This window comes from Chiroxiphia lanceolata, chromosome Z (assembly GCF_009829145.1).
Source record: "Chiroxiphia lanceolata isolate bChiLan1 chromosome Z, bChiLan1.pri, whole genome shotgun sequence".
Lineage (NCBI taxonomy): Eukaryota > Metazoa > Chordata > Aves > Passeriformes > Pipridae > Chiroxiphia > Chiroxiphia lanceolata.
In genome coordinates this window covers 28,613,063-28,617,963 of record NC_045671.1, presented here as the reverse complement: position 1 = coordinate 28,617,963, position 4,901 = coordinate 28,613,063, and the positions used below count along the sequence as shown (strand labels likewise).

At 36.0% G+C, this 4,901-nt stretch overlaps 1 non-coding gene across 1 annotated transcript; it reads left to right on the top strand.

Annotated features, from left to right (window-relative positions):
* The first annotated feature begins 1,857 nt into the window (after positions 1-1,857).
* On the top strand, positions 1,858-1,973 carry LOC116781277. Its single transcript, XR_004354844.1, has one exon. It is a non-coding gene; the product is annotated as a U6 spliceosomal RNA (small nuclear RNA).
* The last annotated feature ends 2,928 nt before the right edge of the window (positions 1,974-4,901 follow it).

Sequence of the window (4,901 nt, the reverse complement as noted above, 5' to 3'; positions counted from 1 at the left end):
AAGAGAAAGTAGGTAACAACAGGTGTTCAGGCTGTAATATGATTTAGGTTTTCTTCTTTACAGCTTTAACTCATTATATGTAATCTATCAAAAAAATATAAATAAAAACAAATAAGTGTATAATTTGCCATATATATATGTATATATGTATATGCATGTGGTAGTATATATGTATTTATAGTGTCTCTCTTTCTCTCTCTCTCTCTCTCTCTCTACATACATAGTACAGAAAAAGAAAGGGGCTTTAACTAAACTTGGTCCTTCCACTAGACTTGAGAAAATGCATTTCCAAATATATAAATAACTTCTTACTAGAATCAATGTGACTCTTTAGAAACATAATAATGAACTAAATGTAAAAATTAATTTGAAAAAGTAGGATCTTGACATACTATTTATACCCTACTAATCTAAGGAAATCTGATTTCATTGCATTTTAGGACTCTGGCACTAGGAAAAGTCAGTCACAGGTAATATAACTCAATCTTCTTACCTCCAGGGTCAAACAAACAAAAATTTTTGAATTTATTTTTTCCTAAACCGAGGCACTAAGCAAGCCCATTAAAAGGGAGTAAAAGACGTCTTTCTTTGATGAGACATCTAAATTTAAGACTTCAGGCTATGCTAAATAATATCAAAACACTGACTAAATTATTACAGATCTAGGTAAACTGCTAGGTCACAGAGTCCATACTTTCCTCCTGCCAGATGTATAATATGTCCTTATTTGCATTAACTTAATGATTAAGATTTTTTTCTTACCAGTATTAAAACATCATGTTCAGCCAGTCTTCCCTTCACATTTAAACCTGGTTTCTTTAATATAAGATTATTGTAATATCATTAATAAGGATAAAATTTTTAAATAACTAGTCAAGTAGCATTTTAATTGGTCCCATGAATGATCTTTGTGGTTTCATAAACCAAAGGACTTGAGAATTTTTGGCCCCAAGCTGAAATGCCATAATTTTAGTAAAGAATTGCTGCTGATCTGTGCTGGCATAGTGTACAATTATAAGACAGTTTTCCCACAAAGGTGAGTTATAAAGCACTATACATCTAATAGCTGGTGGAAAGTGTCACAGTTTGTTGCATGTGGAATCCCACTGGAATGGAAGGGAAAGCACTTTAGTAATCATTACATTTAAGAACTTGCTAATCATATCTAGGATTAAATGATTCATGAGGGATTCATTTAAGAAATATTCACCGTTAACTGTATTTTACAAAACAGCAGATTGCAGAAAAAGGACGGAAGATTAGACAACATTCCACTATGGTGTCCCACAGTCTCATTTATGGAGTCCCATGTCCCAGTTTGATCAAAAACCCTGTCCTGCAGCTGAAGTCAAGCTGAGACAGACTTCTGGCTAAACATGGACCACTGAACTACGAATCACTGTCATCATCATGGCTGGGCTTCATGAACAAAGATTTAGGAAGGCTCTATCCACGTTTGTTACAAGCACGCTGGTGACTTATGAGGCCAATACGAGATAGACATATCCGATTGCAAAAGGCAGAGCAGAAAGACTCCTTAGGTGGTGTATTCAGCAGGATACGATTCTTTCTGCGTTGTCTTTTCTCCTCGAGAGTGATCCTCTGTGCATTCTCAAAGGAAATGGCAGCGTTGTAGATGGTGTGTCTCCAGGCCTCCAGATTTGAGGCCAGAGTAGACCAGTGATGATGATCAGTATGGCCAAGGCTGAGATGTTGTTTCAGGGAGTCCTTGTATCTTTTCTTTGGGGCTCCTCTCTTGTGGCAGCCGGAGGCAAGTTCTTAGTTCTACCGTAAAGTAAGATCTTAGGGAGGCGGTGGTCCTTCATCCTTGAGACGTGCCCTGCCCAGCGCAACTGAGTTCTCAGCAACATGGCTTCGGCAGCACATATACTAAAATTGGAACAATACAGAGAAGATTAGCATGGCCCCTGCGCAAGGATGACACGCAAATTCGTGAAACGTTCCATATTTTTTCCACCACCTGCGTCTCCTAGAACGCTTCCATCAACACTGTCTCCATACAATCCTAAACATCCACTGGTCAGATTACATGACCAATACATCTGTTTTAGAACAAACAGCAGTCACTAGCATTGAGGTCATGTTGCTGAGAATCACTGTAAAGATTCCTTAAAAACACATGGTGCTCCAAGGGTCAGAGTTCAATTTTCAAATGAACTAAGAATTCAAACCTTTAAGAAACTGACAGCATCAGTTTCCGCATTCCCTTTGAATTTCTTTTAGCACTAGCTTTGGAGGGAATTTGGCATAAGTCTTTCCCTCCATACTGTTTCATAATGCCAGCTTTCCTGAGGAATATAATCTGCAACCAAGATGTAAAGGGGCATGAGGATACAATCCCACTGTATGTTTGTAAGCATATATATATATATAACTGTGTAAGAAATGTGTAATGTATTATGTACTCTGATCTATCTATCTTTCTATCTATCTATCTATCTATCTATAATGTCCTTTAAAAAAAAGGTAAAGAGGAATTTGGCTGCTCCAAATAAAATCAACTCTGAAGGAAGATACATCTCATTTTCTTCATTTTGCAAGCAGTTCATTTCATGCTGAGCTCCAGATTCCCAAAAGAACAGAAATACTATCAATCAGGATATCCTAGAACAGATCACCTTCAGATATTAAATGAACTGTTGGGAGAAAAAGCCCAGAAGACTATAAACTACCATTGCTTAAATGTTTATTGATCATGCAGAAATTTTCCACTTTGCCTAGAAAATATGTAGTAAATAGAGCTCCAAGACAGCTGAAAAATGCAAGCATTAGCTCTCCTATTTCACCAACTGAAATCTGTATAAATGAGACCAAACCAGAAAGCAAGGTTGTGTCACTGTTGCCAAGGGTTCTAGCATAATAACGTTGCAGAAGACAAAAACAGAGAAATATGAGGAATAGAGTCAGTGTTCTTAGAATCATAGAATCACTAAAGTTGGAAAGGATCTCCAAGATAATCAAGTACAACCCTTATTCCTATATGCATTTCTACAGAAGTTGAATATTTTGACACTGAATATGAAAACTGTAAGCAAGATAAGCTCTGTGAACACGAGGGTCCTAAGAACAGAATTCCTTATGAAGGGTTATGTGATAAAACAGCAGTGCAATGTAGACATCCATTGCACTTTCTCACTACACCTAACAAATCAATGTGTACATTTGTGATAGGCTATTTAAACTAGATTAAAACAAAGGACTTAATTTAATTTTTTTCTCTTTTTCCAACACAGGTAGTATGGCTATTATGGACAGTTAAATGTGGTCACAAATATCTCAATGAACAGCAAAGTTAGCTTTGGTTCCAGATGCTTTATTGTGAAAAAGAAGTTAGCAGACTAAATGGTGATGGAGTGAAAAGGAGCCCTGGCAAAACTCATTTGAAAGCAAACTTGGTGAGTTTTGTTTGAAGTGAAGAATAAAAACAAAAGTAGTTACAGATCAAAATCCACAGCTTAGGCTGCTCTTTAAATGACAGAATATGCAGATAACTTTTTCCCCCTTGTGGAACCTTCATCGCTTCATCTGCACATCTTCCTGGTAAGGTCTGCTTCTTAGAGACAGTTGCATTCTATGCAGTTCTGAATAAAAAAATGAAGGAAAATATGAAAGATTTGAATTTATAGTATTGTGTGCATCAAAACTAAATAGAAAAAATATTCAAATGAATATATTCTCTGGCCAAAATTCACCTTACATGGATTTGATACTCTTCTGTTATGTTCTGCTTGGTTTTGGCTGTCAAGGACAGATATAATTGATAGTTTTTCATATGATCTACTAGTGCTATGCCCTGGCTCTGTATAAGTCTATGTGACAGTGATAAGCCAAAGCTAGACAACAGTATTCCTTGAAATTGCACTCATTGAGATCTTGAATTTGTGTAGCCAGAACAAAAACTCATTTATTTTGTAGTGTTAATTTCTGCAGTTTTATTGCAAAGAGAAGAGAGAAGGAAGAAAATACAAAGTTGTATGTGTGTTACCCAAAGAGAAAAACTGCTTAAATAACAACATAGCCAGATTAAAACTCTTTCTGGTTTGTTTCAAGTTATTGTCATAAGAAATGGTATTAGAAAAGGATTTTTCTTTTGTGTTTGAAAATTAAATGCCCTCAAATTGAAAGTAATAAGATTTTCCTAGCTTTCATTTTTCCTTCTTGGACATAGGAAACATCAGAAGGTCATTATGAATTCGGCTAGAAACTCTATTAACAAAACTTTTAGAATGTATTTAAAACCATTCTTCAATTAAGTCATGGACTCAGTAAAACCAAACAGAACAATAAAGCTGGTGATTCTTAAGAATATATGATCACAGAAAGTGTGTTTCTGCCATGAGAAATGAAACTTATTTCATTAGTCATATTTGTTAAATATAAAAAACTGAGACAAAACCCCAAATCTATTTTGACAGACTCCTTGAAAAAAACCCAAAACAATAACTTTGATAGGTATAATAATGACAGCTGTAAATATCAGTATAAAAGGTTAGAAAGAACAAGTATTTATGTCCCTTTAAAGCCCGAAATATCTTCTAATTCTAAAATGAAACAACTCATGTAACAAATATGTCCATCAAGATGCCTAGTTAGCTTGGTCTTTTGTCATGTTTTTCAAGGGACTGGTAATTGCATAGAGTCATAGAATTTGCTGAGTTGGAAGGGACCCATCGGGATCATTGAGCTCAACTTCTGGCCCTGCACAGGACACCCCAAGAATCACACTACGTACCTGAGAATGTTGTCCAAATGCTTCTTAAACTCAGATAAGCTTGGTGCTGTGACAACTTCCCTGGGGAGCCTGTTCCAGCATTCAACAACCCTCTGGGTGAAAACTTCTTCCTGATATCCAGCCTAAACCTCCCCTGATTGAGCTTCAT